Source organism: Cherax quadricarinatus, chromosome 2 (assembly GCF_038502225.1).
Source record: "Cherax quadricarinatus isolate ZL_2023a chromosome 2, ASM3850222v1, whole genome shotgun sequence".
NCBI classification, from domain to species: Eukaryota; Metazoa; Arthropoda; class Malacostraca; order Decapoda; family Parastacidae; genus Cherax; species Cherax quadricarinatus.
In genome coordinates, this window is record NC_091293.1 from 40,385,735 (window position 1) to 40,405,230 (window position 19,496).

Below are 19,496 nucleotides of genomic sequence, written 5' to 3' on the forward strand. Positions count from 1 at the left end.
CCAATGTGTCAAAGCCCGTATTATCATCGAGTTTTTTGTTTTAAAATTTTCATATATATTTTTCACATATTTTCTTTCACTAATTGGGTAGAATGAAAACTTATACTGCCAAGAGGCATTAAATTTGTAGAGTTGCTTTATATGATCATGTTTTAGATACTGATAATAAAACATTCATAACAATTCACTTAATTCTCCAAGAATCAGTAAATATCGAGGATGTTACCTGCAGCTCAAACCATAGTGTATATTATTTGGATTTATGGGGTAAATGTAGTGAGTTTGATGAATATAAGCACATTTACTGTTGATCCAAAGTGAAAAGATTGAGACATCACGTAGTGGTTTGTATAGCCTCCTTGTTTGATAAAAAAAAAAAACTGTAATAATATTAACAGCTCTATGAGAAGGAAGAGGGGATTCAGCCGGTACATTGGTCCGGGGCCCAGCTGTGAATCTCTGAAGGGACCCCATAGCCATAGACGCATTATTTTTATTTTTTTCGTTTGATTTTTATGGTAATTTCAACTGTATTTTTAGTTTATTTAGAAAAATAATTATGTAAAATTCACTTAGACTGGGGGCCTCAGCCTGCCCCCAGGGGCTCCAAGGCAGTTCCGCCTTGCAAAATTTTTCTTGGAAGCCCTGCTTCCAGTAACTGTTGCAATCTCTCACAATTTAGATTACTTTTCGAAACTAGGGTGGATGTTACCGTAGAGTTATATTTACAATGACTGGAACCTGTGTATAACTAATACGTATTCATATATTAATACTGCAGTCATATAAATTGCATATCTCTAGCTACAAAATATATATCATCTATGATCTGTGTTAGTTATAGAATCAGGAGAATTCCACGTATATAACTATTATAAAAAATGACCCCTGATTCTTTTCCAAAAAATGTATTACAAATGTATGCTATGTATGAGGAAGTGGAGGAGGAAGGTAAATGGTAGAGACGAAGAGACACTTGTATTTCAAGACTGTTCATAAAAATGTTTCTCTCTCTTGAGGCATAGTGATGCAGGCAGCCGACGTTAACTTGCTAGGATGCATGGCGATCGATATATATCTAATTATTATCATTCATCGCATCTTATCACTATCACGGATAAGAGTAGATGTGCTCATCTAGCTGTGCTTTTCTGGGACTGCCCATCACCTCTCTGGCTCCTCCTCTCAGTCTTCGTCTGACTTGTATATCTAATTTCTAAATTCTTATATTTAAAAGTATCTATTCTTGAATCAATGTATGTAATCAGGTTCTGTTTCCTCTGTACCACTGGTCTTCCCCTCTTACCTCTTTCGCTACACTCATTAATTTCACTATCATCATCAACAGTGTCACTGTCAGAACACTCATTGCCATCACCACCACTGACACCATTACCAACCTGAACACCATTTTCATTATCACCAACAACTACACCCTTGAATGTTGCAAATTTTTCCATGTGTTGCTAAAACTTAAACGAAAGTTGGCAATATTTCTTCTGCGGGATCTTCACACATAAAAACAAACATTGCTTGACTGAATGACACATACTGATCTAGCGCTTCATATTAATAATAAACTCATATTTTGGTGTTTTTTAATTAACTTGAGCCATATGATGTTTGCAAAGATGTTTTAATCATATGTAATGTTTTTTTTTAATTCTCATGCATATCCTAATGTTTATTTGCTCATCTGTATCTACAGCTTCCATTTATATGTCCTTATCTTAGGTTAGATAAGATTTATCAGGAAACAGGACAAGCGTTTCCTGACGCGGGTCTTATTAAGTTCACGCATGTTAAATATTCTATCCAATATTCTCAATCCCTTTGAGTTTATTATAGGTAATATATATGTCTAGCTTTTCTATGATAGTTAGAAACAGTTTCTTTTCTCTCTCCTTGTAGAGAGTTCACCTGAACGTTGGGAAGAGTTGTGAACTTCTGAACTTCCGTCTTGTATCAATCGTCTTTACAGTCTTTCATATATGCTTCCTTTGTACTTATCATATATAGTTCTTTATAAAAGTAATGAAATGAGTGCTAGCGAAAGCCATATTTTTTATAGAATTAATTAATATGATTTAAGTTAACTGTCATAAGACTTTTTCGTTTTGTTTATTTAATCAGTACTATAATTAGAAAATTAATATATCGAATTCCAAAAAAAAAATCTGTATTAGTTTTTGCCTGCAATTACTCATACACCTAATTAGTGGGGAGAATAGATCATAGTTGGGAAGGGAGGGTATGGTTTAGGTGTACTTTTAATTGTTTGGAAGTTGGTAGTGGTACGAGAGGGGAAAGTGGTGATCCTGAGCGGTGCTAGATTGGGCTTGGTTAGAAAATGGATTATGGTGGCAAAAGTAACGATGCGGGGTGGGAGTGTGCAAGTAGAAGACTGGGACACTGGCATATTGAAGGTAATTCTTGGATGGTGTATGAGTGAGAACACTGATATGGAGGTGAGTGAGAGGGTTGGGATAGAAGTGTATGGTTACCCTATTCTATCTGGAGTCTACCTCAAACGCATTCCGAGAGTCAGCGCCTACCTGTGTAGAGCCTGATCAATCCCCAGGTCCTGATGAACTGTTTGCAAGGGTGTTAAAGGAATGTGAAGAGGAACTTAGCATACCTTTGGCTAATTTTTTTAACATATCACTACAAACTGGCATGGTGCCTGATAAGTGGAAAATGGCAAATGTAATACCTATTTACAAGGCGGGTGACAGGTCCTTGGCTTCGAACTATAGACCAATAAGCCTTACCTCCATAGTGGGAAAATTTATGGAATCAATAATTGCCGAAGCAATTCGTAGCCATCTTGACAGGCACAGATTGATTAATGATTCTCAACACGGTTTTACAAAGGGGCGTTCCTGTCTTACGAATTTACTAACTTTTTTCACTAAGGTGTTTGAGGAGGTAGATCATGGTAATGAATATGATATTGTGTATATGGACTTCAGTAAGGTTTTCGATAGAGTTCCACACCAGAGGCTATAGAGGAAACTTAGGGCACACGGAATAGGAGGAGAAATTTTTTTCTGGGTAGAGGCATGGCTGACAAATAGACAGCAGAGAGTTTGCATAAATGGGGAGAAATCAGAATGGGGGCACGTCACAAGCGGTGTTCCTCAGGGGTCAGTGTTGGGCCCGATGTTGTTCACAATTTACATAAACGACATAGATGAGGGAATAAATAGCGACATAAGCAAATTTGCTGATGACACCAAAATAGGCCGTCCAATTCATTCTAATGAGGACATTAGAGCACTCCAGGATGATTTGAATAGACTGACGCAATGGTCGGAGAAGTGGCAGATGCAGTTTAATATTGACAAATGCAAAGTTCTAAATGTTGGACAGTTAAATAATCATGCCACATATAAACTAAATAATGTAGATCTTAATACTACCGATTGCGAAAAGGATTTAGGAGTTCTGGTTAGCAGTAACCTAAAACCAAGACAACAGTGCATTAGTGTTCGCAATAAAGCTAACAGAATTCTTGGCTTCATATCTAGAAGTATAAATAATAGAAGTCCTCAGGTTGTTCTTCAACTCTATATATCCTTGGTTAGGCCTCATTTAGACTATGCTGCTCAGTTCTGGTCACCGTATTACAGAATGGATATAAATGCTCTGGAAAACGTACAAAGGAGGATGACAAAGATGATTCCATGTATCAGAAATCTTCCCTATGAGGATAGACTGAAGGCCCTGAATCTACACTCTCTCGAAAGGCGTAGAATTAGGGGGTATATGATCGAGGTGTATAAATGGAAAACAGGAATAAATAAAGGGGATGTAAATAGTGTGCTGAAAATTTCCAGCCAAGACAGGACTCGCAGCAATGGTTTCAAGTTGGAAAAATTCAGATTCATGAAGGATATAGGAAAGCACTGGTTTGGTAATAGAGTTGTGGATGAGTGGAACAAGCTCCCGAGTACAGTTATTGAGGCTAAAACGTTGTGTAGTTTTAAAAATAGGTTAGATAAATACATGAGTGGGTGTGGGTGGGTGTGAGTTGAACCTGACTAGCTTGTGCTGCTGGGTCTCGCACAGTGCTCCATCCTTGAGTGGGGATGACCAGACTGGGTGGGTCATTGGGATAATCCAGGGGGTGGGTCATTGGTCTAATCCAGGGGGGGGGACATGGACCTGCTCCGCATGGGTCAGTAGGCCTGTTGCAATGTTCCTTCTTTCTTATGTTCTTATGTTCTTATGTCAGACGCACGAATTCCAATATAAGCACCCCAGCCCGGCTGATCAGGCGGTGACTTGAGAAACTTGTCCAGTTCTTTCTTGAAGGCAGCCAAGGGTCTGTTGGTAATTCCCATTATGTATGAAGAAAGAACGTTGAATAATCTTGGTCCCTTCACACTTACAGAATTTTCCTTTGGTGTACTCACGGCACCCCTGCTTTTCATTGAGGGGATTTTTGACAAGCCTCGTGAGAAACAATTTGTGTGTGCAGATTTGGGACCAGTTCCTCTAGAATTTATCCGGTGTATATTACAATATACCGCTCTCGTCTAGGTACCAAGGATTACAGGTCGAGGGACTTCAAATGTTCCTAATAATTTAGGTGCTTAATTGAATGCATATTCAGTTCTGCAATTTTTCCTGACTGAACGTAGCTCATAGAATACAGCAGTACTCCAACCTAGAGAAAACAAGTGGCTTGAAGTCGATCATTATTGGGTTGACTTCTGCTCTGAAGAGATGATGACACTTTCACTTTGTAAACAACAGTTTGCTATATTGTTCTGTCATGTTCCATCACAGGGGACGGGTTCTGTCATGTTCCATCACAGGGGACGGGTTCTGTCATGTTCCATCACAGGGGACGGGTGGCATACATGTAGCAATGAATTCTGTCAGGAAAGAATAAAAAGTCACAATAACATAGCTAGAACAATACATAATTAACCCCCACATAGGAGTCAGAAACTTTTGACGATGTTTCAGTCCGACTTGAACCATTAACTAATCACTTGTCAGTGGTTCAAAATGGATCGAAACCTCGTCATAAGTTTCAGTCTCCTCTCTGCTAGTTATCTGTCTAGTGGAACATATCAGCTGTAGGTGATAAGCTTCAGCAGAACAACATTGATATCAATAATTTCACTTCGGGTTCCGAACCCATAAAGTTGTCGTAGCTACTGAACCCAAGGTTCAATAGCCACGGCAACTTCATGGGTTTTATTTCACGACCTTCCGTTATTTGGATATAAACTTTCAGAGTGGCTGGTCTTGAGATGTAGATGTATAGGTGGAAAGTCTGATTTAAGTTCATGTGAAAGTGGATGAAAATAGTGTGCAGGGTTGGGAGGTGGATACTGTAACTGTGTTTACTGGTGTGGGCAGCCTTGTTACCACAACCTTTGTCCCTCAGGGGATACATTTTCTACATCCCGGGGGATTCTTTTATTCTGTGACTCTTCTCTTTTCTTTCTGGGTTACTTGTGACTTCCCCCACGCTCTTTGAAATCTGTCTCTGGTCTTGTTCTTGTCTCTGATATCTGATTCTAGGTATTCTTCCATACCTAAGTGACCCTTTGGGGGTTTGTCCTTAATTACATCAATTCTCTTACTAACTTGGATATAATAAAAAAATGATTGAGCAGTCTCTAAGCTTATTGTCAACTCATCCTCTTATAAATAAAGGGATCTCCTCTCACTCTTCGCCGGTAGACGCTAATACACTTCACATCCAACCTTAAATTTGGAGAGAGAACTTCAGACAACTTTTTGGTCTCTCCAGGAGCATTTTCTAGTCAGGAGTGAGAAATAAAATGAAAAAAAAGGTCAGAAGATAAGTCAGAAGGGCTGGAGTGTGGGGCGGGATGGAGGGAAAAGGGCCGGAGGGAAGCAAGAGGGCTGGAGTGGAGGGAAGCTGGAGAAGGGCTAGAATGGAGGGGCAGGGTGGACGGAAGCTGGTGGAGAGCTGGACTGGAGGGGTGGGGTGGAGGGAAGCTGAAGGAGGGCTGGAGTGGAGAGGCGGGATGGAGGGAAACTGGAAGAGGGCTGTCGTGGAGGGGCGGGTTGGAAGGAAGCTAGAGGAGGGCTGGAGTGGAGGGAAGCTGGAGGAGGGTGATGTTTGGGTCTGCTAGGAGGCAGTGTTACGTAGCAACTATTTGCAGATGTTACCTTGGTTGAGGGGAAGGGGGAGGGAGGGAGGAAGGGAGGGAGGGAGGGAGGGAGAGAGAGAGAGAGAGAGGGGTAGTGATGATGGAGAACTGCAGAGACACAAGGAGGGCCATGACCTCCCTTCTTCCCCAGCCCTTCCCTCAGTGCCAACTCTCCCTCCACTCCCCACCCGATGTCCTTTCTCCACTCCTCACTCCACGTCCTCCCTCCACTCCTCACTCCACGTCCTCCCTCCACTCCTCACTCCACGTCCTCCCTCCACTCCCCACTCCACACTCTCCCAGATCTAGTAATTGTATTTCTCATGCAGAAACATCAGAGTTACAAAAGTACGTTAACGTTGCATATTCCTTACAAGTAACACCTACCGTTATGCGCACCATTTTAACCATTAGCAGCACCTCTATGCCATATAGTTAGCTATAGTCCCCACTGTGTAATTGTAATATGGAATAGGGTAGCAACACACGGCTGATGTAACCAATTTTTGTGACAGACTTACTATTACACACGACTCAGGAAGAAGTGAACACCAGGGCTATAGATTAATCTGTGCTTTATATACACGCACGAGGATGATTTTGCAGTCATATTTAAGATGAGAAAATATTATGCTTGTGCTGGGATAATGCTGATTATGGTATGCTTTTGGGAGTGTTAGTAGATGTGGTGGAGTGGTGGTAATTTCAATGAAGGAATGGTGGTAGTGGGGGGTGGAGATGATAGTAGTGGGAGTGGTGGTGATGGTAATAAGGGATGATGGTGAGAGTAGAGAGAGGTGTTGTTGATGGTAGTAAGTATGGTGATGGTGGTAGTGAATATAATGGTATTGGCAGAAAGGGGAGGCGGTGACTGTGGTTTGGTTGTAGTGAGGATGATGGTGGCTATGCCTACCAGTCTACCTAGTTGGGATATTGAGGCTAGGACTTAAGAAACAAACAAACATAAGAAAGGAGGATCACTTCAGCAGGCAGTTTCAAATTTAGGTTGGATAAATATATGAGTGAGAGGGGTTGGATTTGAGTGGGATTTGCAAATGAGTGGATAGAGTTATCAGAGCTTATTTCTTGGGTAGCACTGAAAATTGAGTTGGGCAAATGTTTTGTAAAGGACCTGCCTAGTATGGGCCAACAGGCCTGCTGGAGTGATCCTCCTTTCTTATGTTCCTATGTTGCTCTGGAGGAAATTCGGCTACAAAAGTGCAACAAACATTGGATAAGAAGAGTACTTTATATATCTGCCTACAAGTGAGGCCCTCTGCAGCAGACTACAGTCTGCTGAAGAAGATATCTCAATTGTAGTTCCTCTTCTTACCTTCGCCTTCATTTTTACCACAGTGGTTCGCCTACACTACAGAGAAAATATTTTCTATCGTGAGGCAGTGCCATCAAACATCTTAGAAGGTCACATCAGATTACCTAAATCAATAGCTCAGAAAGTAATTCAATATTCAAGTAAATAAATAAGATAAATCAGAGGGACATTAACATCCTCAATAAAAAATCCAATTTTAAAGATGGTTCAGTACCCTGCGTTTGTCATGGAGGGATGGTGTTGAAACCTGCTAGCTAGCTAGCTAGCTCCCTGGAGGGACCTATAACAACTGTGCAGCTCATCCTCCAGAGTACGCTTTCCCAGACGTAAAATTGCTTTATAATGTTTAAAGCCTATCGAATGCACGAGGGTCATTAACGCTGCAGGTCGCCAGTACTCCATCACTCAAGGATACTTTTATCCCTATAACTAGATTCAAAGTTAAACTCTCATTGTATATTCCATAATACACACCACTCAGTATATATATATATATATATATATATATATATATATATATATATATATATATATATATATATATATATATATATATATATATATATATATTATATACCATAAAAGATACAACTCGGTGTATATAACAGAAGTAAGCTACCTGTTTATGTTATTCCCAGTCTGTTTACATTACTCTCTGAATGTTTATGTTATTCCGTTACGCTGCATTGTAATACTTTTATTTTGTGACTGAATTCATGTTTGAATAAATAAATAACTCATTACGAAGGTTACAAGGTTGTTAATCCGTAAATAACTCATTAGCAATATAACTTGCTTACCTATCAAAACTTTGAGGCCCAGTCCCTGGACCAAATATGTTCCTCTGTAATTTTATGATTACTGCTCACAGGATCGATCTGGGCTGCATAATGAAGATATTATGCAAAATAACATTGTTTACTATATGTAAATAAAGATTAATTAAGGTCAGTCGTACATAAATTAGAGTAACAACTGTTGTTTTTATATAGAATATATAGAAGCTATGATCGGACAGAAATCAACGAACTGTGATCGCCCGGGATCGCTCCTGCAATTTTGAGGAGAGTAACAACAAGAGAGTCAATCCTCAAGAGTCAATTTGAGTGAGTCTCTCGCCACTAATGGAGACTTCAAAGTGTAACTTGAAACATCGAGGTATAACTTGAAACCTTAATGTTAAATTCAACACGTGGTATGTAGGACGTTGTTAGTGCTTATGCTTATACTGTTGTTGCTACTCAGAGTTTAACGTCTGGGTGGTAATGTGGGGTAGGTAGTAGTGGTAGTGGTGGAGAAAGGGGTTGAATTAGATGGTAGTGGTGATTAAGGTGATGGTGATGTAGGTGATATGTGGCGTGCGACGTGTACGTTACAATTTGGTAAAAAGTTTGGTTATAGATACCTACAAAATGGTTCAGAAAAATACGTGAGCAAGGACTAGGACATATTAGAAAAAGTTTTGGTTCTGGGACCTTGATCACATGTTACAATAACTTTGGCGTTCATCAAACACTCATTGACATTCCCTCTCGATCAGCAAATTATCATTTCAGAATGGAGCAGTTTAGGAGCTCCACTGCTCTATTAAATGTTCATTTCAGACAAGCAATAGTGAGAGTTACTATCCCCTCCCCTCCAGCTGAGCTTCACCACCTGGCTGTGGGTCAGACACTCACACTAGCTACTCGTGTGCAATCATACTTTCTCATCTATTCTGAGGTGTAAAACAATCTCTTTTGAGATGGCTTTTTGCTTTCAGGCTATTATTGCTAATCTGCTGGTTGTGTAACTTTCTAAATACTGTAAATATCTTGGTGAGGGGAATATACGGATGATGGTGATGGTGGTGAAGAGTGGAGATGATGGTTGTGACAACTAAGCATACAAAACACCATGATTCTGCCCTCAACACATTTAACACATTAATGTAGCCAGTGTAGACTGGGAAAGTCACAAAAATTGTTGGAGTCTAGGAAAGAGACGATTTACGACCATCTCAAGCATTTTACACTAGTAGTTATTAAGAGATACCAGGCGAAATTCATTTTGGTGATTGGGTGGTACTGGTGGTGGTTGTGGGGGTAATGTTGTGGGTAGTGGTGGCAGTTGTGGTGGTACTGGTGGTCTTAGTGATGGTAATGGTGGTGGATGTGGTGGAGACAATGATGGTTGTGGTGGCGCTAGTTGTGGTAGTGGAGGTACTGCGTCTAGATCAGAAATACATCAGTGGAAGGGATGTACATTTTATGAGTTCAGCTCTACAAAACAAACAACATCGCACTATAAAACACACATGCGCGCACACATGTTAGGAAGTATTTTTTCCAGTCATAGAGTTGTCAGGCCGTGGAATAGCCTAGAAAGTGACGTAGTGGAGGCGGGAACCATACATAGTTTTAAGACGAGGTTTGATAAAGCTCATGGAGCAGAGAGAGAGAGAGGACCCAGTAGCAACCAGTAAAGAGGCGGGGCCAGGAGCTAAGACTCGACCCCTGCAACCACAAATAGGTGTGTACACACACACATACACACACACTCGTGGAGGAGTCACGCGGTTTGAGCTCGTGTTTTGGTGGTAATTTCTGACTGTGCCATAAGAAATAGAGTGTGGGATATAGGTGTATGCACGCATAAGAGTGCATATAATCACTTAAGCCCCGAAAAAAGGAAATATAAGTGATCACAGAAAAGAAAACAAAGGAAATAGTGGCTGAGTGTTTAGTGGGGGCCGTTGGAAGGGTGAACGGTTGTGTCAGGCCTAAACAGTGTTGTCATAATAACGCAATGGGGTATTTGAAGAATAAGTGCGACTCAAAACCAGGGAGATAAGAGATATGTATAGATGTGTCAGTAAATACAGTGAGTGAGTGAAAAAATTAGAAGAGCTAGAGACTACAGTGCATACAGGAAGTTAGTAGAAAAATTACCGAGAAGCATCAAACTTCTTCAACTTCTGGGACAGGACAGACCCGCAACATTATTCCACTGCCAGCCGCAAGTAATATTCACCTAGTTTGAGTTGCATGGGGTCAATAGTACCTGTCTCTAGCTGGAATTGGGGGTCACTCTCCTCGAGCTATCAGAATTAGAATAAGCAGCATTTACTGGCATTTAATAGGATTTAGAGGTAGCGGCATATAGGCGAAGCCTAGTGTATTTATTTTTTAATGTAATTTTAAACGCATAAGACAGTACAGTGGGAACCAAGAGATCGGGTACATATACAATACATATGTAGTACATACGTAGGAAATAAGGACAGTTTACGTAAACATATGCACACACACTAGGTGAGAACAGCTCTGCTGTTAGGCACTTGAATAGCTGTAGCACACACACACACACACACACACACACACACACACACACACACACACACACACACACACACACACACACACACACACACACACACACACACACACACACACACACACACACATATGCACACACACACAATCCTAGAAGTGATTTTTAATCTGCCTGAGCCACATAAGTGTGGGGAGAGCCACAATTTTGTAAGTGATCTAGAAAATAAAAACGTTGTGGCGCAGAGTGGGCAGGCTGGTGTGTAAGGCGACGTTGTCAAGTGTCACCCAAGAAAGATAATAAAGTGAAACAATCGTGTGACCAGTGAAAGAAATACAGTGAATAGAGTAATTATTAATGAGAAGAAATTGAGGTGGATCTATGCCAGGACGTACATCGAGCTGGATCTACGCCAGGACGTCACATCGACCTGGACAATCTACAGTGCTACAGCTGCACTACAAGTACTGTACCACCTATGAGTGGTTGTTTGGGTGTGGGGTTCCAGGTTTCAATTAACTGCCAAGCTGAATGTGAATGGTCTAACTCTCATAGCACGATAAAGAATAGGCACTCAAGTATTCAATAAGGTTTAGCAAATGGTAATCCATTGAACAAGGATTAACTCACTATAAGCAGGTCGAGCATAGGCAACACCGTAAGGGTGGGAGTCAGGTCACAAGAGGTTGTGGACACAAGCGACAACTGAGAATCTACATTACACTCCAAGCACAAGCCACCTACTTTTCAGACACATAATAAACCCACACATAATTCAACACATAATTACACACACACACACACACACACACACACACACACACACACACACACACATATATATATATACACACATATACACAAACACACACACACAAACACACACACACACACACACATACACACACACACACACACACACACATACATACACACACACACATACACACATACCACATACACATATACACACACACACACACACACACACACACACACACACACACACACACACACACACACACACACACACACACACACACACACACACACACTGTAAGTAAGTGCTGGTAAGTCCCAGGAGGTTGGGGGTCAGGTCACAAGAAGGTGTGGGCAGCCAAGGACCACTGAGACTTACGTTACAACGCACAAGCCACCTACCTTTCGGTACATAATAAACCCACACATAATTCCACACAAAATTACACACAAAATTACACACACACACACACACACACACACACACAACACACACACACACACACACACACACACACACACACACACACACACACACACACACACACACATATCCAGACACACATACACTCCCCCCCTCACCACCGACATCTCACTACTTCCCCTGATCCCTCCCCTCCCTCGATCACCCTCCCCTCCCCCGTTCACCCTAAACCCTCCCCACCCCTCCCCACTCCACTCCTACATAGCCACAGTTCCTCCACTACTTCCCCCCCCACACTCTGACATACACACTACTAACCTAACATACAGAACTACATAGGTTTCCCACTCTGAGGCAATCAGGATAAAACAAAAATGGGTTGCCAGAGAGCAACAAGAAAAACCAAGGGACAGGAGGAGGAAACTGCAAAGGAAGATTGGGCAGCAGAGCTCATAAAAAGGGATCATGAATGGGAAAAGAAACTAGAAGAACTTAGCATGAGAATGGAAGAGAGGATAGATATGGAAAGCAGGAAGTGGGAGGTGCATGTCAAAGCAGCAGAAGCTAGGATACAGAGTTTAGAAGAGGAATTGAAAAATCTGAAACAGCCTAAAGAACTAAAGAACATTTTGGGATTGACAACAGAGACTGCTACCTCAGCCACAAACAAGGGGACTGTAGGGAAAGAAGGGGCACAACTGCATGGAGAAGCTCTATCAGAGGAGACTGTAGCAAATGAAAGAGCTAAGCTTTATTTGGAGGCCCTAACAGACAACAACAGAGCCCAAGGAAAGCCGAGAAGGGAAAATGACAGGCCACTGAGCCCAAGTACATTAACCAGTGAAACTGATGAAAGGAAAGCTGCAGTGGAGGAAGCCAAATTAAATGAGGGGATACACAGGGATATGCAGTGGGAGAATGAAAGGGTGAGGTCAGTCTTTGTGTATGGGCTCCAGGAAGTCGAAGGGGAAACATATGAAGCAAAAAAACAAGGGGAAAAAAGCAATTGAAAGCATCATGAAAGCAATAGGAGAAGACAATATGACCCAGCTGGAAAATTTTTAGGAGAATAGGGGGGTTTGTAAAAAAAAGAACCCAGCCAGTGAGAGTGACCTTCAAGGCAGAAGCGACTTGGACCAGGATCCTGCAGGAGAAAGCATGATTAAGGGACATGACGGCATACAGGAAGGTGTATCTCGACCGCGACAGAACACAAGAAGAAAGGCAGAAACTGAGAGAGATGATACAAAGGCGAAAGGAGGAAAGAGAGGGGATGGAGAAGACAGACAGGAGATCCCAGACCCAGGAAGAAGATCAAATACAGCCTCCCTCACAACTTCCTATAGAAGCCTCCCAACTAGGTCAACCCCAGTGCAACCAAACACTCTAAATCAAAACACCCATGCCACATCCAATGCCCCCACCCACTACATTACAAACTCCACCCCCACAGCAACAACCCATAGTTCCTTACCCAACCCCAATATACCTCCCAGACCACAGTCTTAGAAAAGAAGATTGAGACACTTATGCAGCATATGGGAATCTTTATTCAGGAAACGTTTCGCCACACAATGGCTTCATCAGTCCAATACAAAGAGGAAGGCATAAGGAGAGGAGGAGTGTGAGGTAATCAGTCCCTCAGCCTGGAGTCGATGTGTTCAGTCCATCAATCTTGTAGAATGTACAGCATAGGGCCGTAGACGTGGCTTATATACTGTAGTGAGGTGAGGTGAAGCAGGCGGAGGCGGGGTCATAGTGGTACCATCCACTAGACGAAGTAGGTCTTCGTCCAAAGGTTGAACAAGTGTTGAAGAATTCTTTGTAACAAGATCCCATGATGCTGCAGTGTCTGACAGTTGTGATGAATGGTTTGGAAAACCGACAAGTTGAAGATTGAAACACTTATGCAGCATATGGTGCATAAGTGTCTCAATCTTCAACTTGTCGGTTTTCCAAACCATTCATCACAACTGTCAGACACTGCAGCATCATGGGATCTTGTTACAAAGAATTCTTCAACACTTGTTCAACCTTTGGACGAAGACCTACTTCGACTAGTGGATGGTACCACTATGACCCCGCCTCCGCCTGCTTCACCTCACCTCACTACAGTGCATAAGCCACGTCTACGGCCCTATGCTGTACATTCTACAAGATTGATGGACTGAACACATCGACTCCAGGCTGAGGGACTGATTACCTCACACCTCCTCCTCTCCTTACGCCTTCCTCTTTGTATTGGACTGATGAAGCCATTGTGTGGCGAAACGTTTCCTGAATAAAGATTCCCATATGCTGCATAAGTGTCTCAATCTTCAACTTGTCGGTTTTCCAAACCATTCATCACACTTAGAAAAGAAGTTGAAGGTGTGGTACACAAATGCAGATGTAATAACAAACAAGTATGAGGAGTGGCACGAAAGAATCAATTGACATCCCCAGACATAATAGCACTCACAGAAACAAAACTCACCAGAATAATAACAGATTCAATCTTTCCATCCGGATATCAAATCCTCAGGAAAGACAGAGGGAGGAGAGGGGGAGGAGGAGTTGCACTGCTCATTAAAAACCAGTGGGGTTTTGAGAAAATGGAAGGAATGGATGGCACGGGCGAAAGGGACTACTTAGTAGGGACAATCCAGTCTGAGGGACATAAGGTGATAATTGCAGTAATGTACAACCCACCACAGAACTGCAGGAGGCCAAGAGAAGAATACGATGAGAGCAACAGAGCAATGATCGACACACTAGCTGAGGTGGCCAGGAGAGCACACATGGGGGGAGCAAAGTTACTAGTTATGGGTGATTTCAATCACAAGGAGATTGACTGGGAAAACCTGGAGCCCCATGGGGGTCCCGAAACATGGAGAGCCAAGATGATGGATGTGGTACTGGAAAACCTCATGCATCAACATGTTAGAGACACTACCAGAGAGAGAGGAGAGGATGAACCAGCAAGGTTGGACCTTGTATTCACCATGAGTAGTTCGGATATCGAGGGTATCATGTATGAAAGGCCCCTGGGAGCTAGTGATCATGTGGTTCTGTGCTTCGACTACATAGTTGAGCTCCAAGTGGAGAGAGTAGGAGGAATAGGCTGGGAAAAACCAAACTACAAAAGGGGGAACTACTCAGGCATGAGGAACTTCCTTCAAGACATTCAGTGGGAGAGGGAACTGACAGGAAAACCAGTACAAGAAATGATGGACTATGTAGCAACAAAATGCAAGGAGGCAGAGGAGAGGTTTGTTCCCAAGGGAAACAGAAATAATGGGAAGAACAGTCCTTGATTCACCCAAAGGTGTAGGGAGGCAAAAACTAGGTGTACTAGAGAATGGAAAAGGTATAGAAGACAGAGAACTCAGGAAAATAAAGAAATCAGCTGAAAAGCCAGAAACGAATATGCACAGATAAGAAGGGAGGCTCAGAGACAATATGAAAATGACATAGCATCAAAAGTAAAGACTGACCCGAAGCTGTTGTACAGCCACATCAGGAGGAAAACAACAGTCAAGGACCAGGTAATCAGACTGAGGAAGGGTGATGGGGAATTCACAAGAAACGACCGAGAGGTTTGTCAGGAGCTCAACACAAGATTTAAAGAGGTATTTACAGTGGAAACCAGTAGGACTCCAAGAAATCAGAACAGGGGGGCGGCACAGCAGCAAGTGCTGGATGAGGTACATATAACCAAGGAGGAGGTGAAGAAGCTGTTATGCGAACTTGACACCTCAAAGGCGGTCGGACCAGACAACATCTCTCCATGGGTCCTTAAAGAGGGAGTAGAAATATTGTGTGAGCCATTAACAAAGATCTTCAACACATCATTTGAAACTGGGCAACTCCCTGAGGTATGGAAAATGGCAAATGTAGTCCCAATTTTTAAAAAGGGAGACAGACATGAGGCACTAAACTACAGACCTGTATCACTAACGTGTATAGTATGCAAGGTCATGGAGAAGATCATCAGGAGGAGAGTGGTGGGGCACCTGGAAAGAAACAAGTGTATAATTGACAACCAGCACGGTTTCAAAGAAAGAAAATCCTGTGTCACAAACCTACTAGAGTTTTATGACAAGGTGACAGAAGTAAGATAAGAGAGAGAGGGGTGGATCGACTGCATATTTTTGGACTGCAAGAAGGCCTTCGAAACAGTTCCTCACAAGAGGTTACTGCAAAAGCTAGAGGACCAGGCACACATAACAGGAAAGGCACTGCAATGGATCAGAGAATATCTGACAGGGAGGCAACAACGAGTCATGGTACGCGACGAGGTGTCAGAGTGGGCGCCTGTGACAAGCGGGGTTCCACAGGGGTCAGTCCTAGGACCTGTGCTGTTCTTGGTATATGTGAACGACATAACGGAAGGGATAGACTCAGAAGTGTCCTTGTTTGCAGATGATGTGAAGTTAATGAGAAGAATCAAATCGGACGAGGACCAGGCAGGACTACAAAGAGACCTGGACAGGCTACAAGCCTGGTCCAGCAACTGGCTCCTTGAATTTAACCCTGCCAAATGCAAAGTCATAAAGATTGGGGAAGGGCAAAGAAGACCGCAGACACAATATAGTTTAGATGGCCAAAGACTGCAAACCTCACTCAAGAAAAAAGATCTGGGGGTGAGTATAACACCGAGCATATCTCCTGAGGCGCACATCAATCAGATAACTGCTGCAGCATACGGGCGCCTGGCAAACCTACGGATAGCGTTCCGATACCTCAGTAAGGATTCGTTTAAGACTCTGTATACCATCTACGTCAGGCCCATACTGGAGTATGCAGCACCAGTTTGGAATCCACACCTAGTCAAGCACGTCAAGAAATTAGAGAAAGTGCAAAGGTTTGCAACAAGACTAGTCCCAGAGCTACGAGGATTGTCCTATGAAGAAAGGTTGAGGGAAATCGGCCTGACGACACTGGAGGACAGGAGGGTCAGGGGAGACATGATAACGACATATAAAATACTGCGCGGAATAGACGAGGTGGACAAAGACAGGATGTTCCAGAGATGGGACACAGACACAAGAGGTCACAATTGGAAGTTGAAGACTCAGATGAATCAAAGGGATGTTAGGAAGTATTTCTTCAATAATTGAGTAGTCAGGCCATGGAATAGCCTAGAAAGTGATGTAGTGGAGGCAGGAACAATACATAGTTTTAAGGCGAGGTATGATAGAGCTCATGGGGCAGGGAGAGAGAGGACCTAGTAGCAATCAGCGAAGAGGAGGGGCCAGGAGCTGTGACTCGACCCCTACAACAACAAATAGGTGAGTACAAATAGGTGAGTACACACACATATACAGGATTTCACACCTTCCTGTGAAGTGACCCTATAACCCTTCCTTTTCCCCCCATGTCTCTCCCTCTCCTCTCCTCTCTCTTCCTCTCTCTCTCTCTCTCTCTCTCTCTCTCTCTCTCTCTCTCTCTCTCTCTCTCTCTCTCTCTCTCTATCTATCTCTCTCTCTCCCTTTCTCTCATCCTCTCTCTCTTCCTCTCTCTCTTCCTCTCTCTCTTCCTCTCACTCTCTCTCTCTTCCTCTCTCTCTCCCTCTCCCTCTCTCTCTTCCTCTCTTACTCTTTCTCTTCCTCTTCTTTTTTCTCTCTCTCTCTTTCCTTGTCACTCCCCCCTCTCTCCTACCTTTTCCCTCTCTCTCACTTTCTCCCCCTTTTTCCCTTCTTTTCCCCTCCTTCTAGGCTCCCCTTCTCTCTCTTTCTCCCTCTCTCTCACTCTCTCCCTTTTTTCTTTTTCTCTTTCTCTCTTTCACTATAAAAAAAAAAGAAAATGGTTGGGACTCGCAGGAATCAGGGATCAGATGACAATGGTATTGGTAGGGAGGAATGGATGGAGGAACAGTGGAAAAGGATAGAGCAAGAATGGAAGAGAAAATTAGGAGAGCTTTCTGAAAAGATGGAGAAAGAGCTCTCTGTGAAATGGGAAAAGAGGTTGGAGAAGGAGACGAAGAATTGGGAGGCACAAGTCGAAACTGCAGTAGCCAGGGTAAAGGTCCTAGAATTTGAGGTAAACAGGCTGAAGAAAGTCTCAGGGGTAGTGACCAGAGAAGACACACCATACGAAGATGAGAGGCTGAACAGGAAGGAAGGAGATATGAATTATGCTAAGGTCATTTCAGCCTGCAAAGAAGGGCCAGGGAGTGGAAGGGAAGAGCAGATGGGTGCAGATGGAGAGGGAGATAGGTCAAATGCTGAGGCACAACCATGCTACCAAGAGCCACTGGAAAAATCAAGGGAGAAAATGACCACATACAGACAGGAACCAGAGTCACAGAGGGAGAGGCAATGGGAGGAGGAAAGGGCAAAATCAGTGATTATCCATGGGCTTCGGGAGAGAGAGGAAAGGACACACACTGAAAGACGGCAGGAAGAAAGGAGATTGAGAAAATCATCACGAAAATAGGGGGAGAAGACATGGATGAGATTGTAAATTTTCAGAGAATAGGGGGGTACTTGAAGGGGAGAAACCGACCAATCAAGCTGATTCTCAGGACAGAAACAGTGCGGAACAGGATCCTCCAAGAGAAACCACGGTTGAAAAGCTCGGAAGAGTACAAGAAGGTGTTCCTAGACAGAGACAGAACACAAACAGAGAGACAGCAGCTGAGGGAGAGGACAAAAAAGCGAAAGGAGCTAGGAAAGGAGACAAGGATGGAACCAGCAGAGGTCAGTCAGAGCAGAACAGAGCAGCAAGGGCAAGCACACACACAACTATCCTCAGAACCCCACAACCTATCACACCATCCCAACACACAATACAATCCATACCCACAGCTTCCACCCAACCCCCAACCATAGAATCCCACAGTATGCTACCAGGTCTCCCACCCCCACAGGCCCCCCAAACCACAGTGTTGGAAAGGAAACTGAAGGTAAGGTACACAAACACTGATGGAATAACAAACAAGTGGGAGAAGTGGCACGAAAGAGTGAAAGAGGCATCACCAGACATCATAGCGATCGCAGAAACCAAGCTTACAGGTATGATAACAGATGCCATCTTTCCAGCGGGATACCAGATCCTGAGAAAAGACAGAAGGAACAGGGGGGGTGGAGGAGTGGCATTGCTGATCAAACACCGATGGAATTTTGATGAGCTGGAGAGAGGAGACAGCGGAGAAGAAAGTGATTACATAGCGGGAACGCTTCACTCTGGTAGTCCCAAGGTGATAATTGCAGTGATGTATAACCCACCACAGAACAGCAGGAGGCCAAGGCAAGAGTATGACGAGAGCAATAGAGCGATGGTTGACACACTGGCTGCAGTGGCGAGAAGAGCTCATGCATGCAGGGCAAAGCTCCTGATCATGGGCGACTTTAACCACAAGGAGATCGAATGGGAGAACTTGGAGCCACACAGGGGCCAAAATACATGGAGGGCTAAGATGATGGAGGTGGTACTGGAAAACTTCATGTACCAACACGTAAAGGACACTACAAGAGAGAGAGGAGAGGATGAACCAGCAAGACTGGACTTAGTATTCACCTTGAGTAGTGCAGATATTGAGGAC

The 19,496-nt window shown here is 43.2% G+C and overlaps 1 protein-coding gene across 4 annotated transcripts in view; it reads right to left on the reverse strand.

The window, feature by feature from the left end:
* myo (growth/differentiation factor myoglianin) overlaps positions 1-19,496 on the reverse strand; it is a 380,702-nt gene that overhangs the window by 217,608 nt on the left and 143,598 nt on the right. The gene's annotated exons all lie outside the window — the stretch shown is intronic.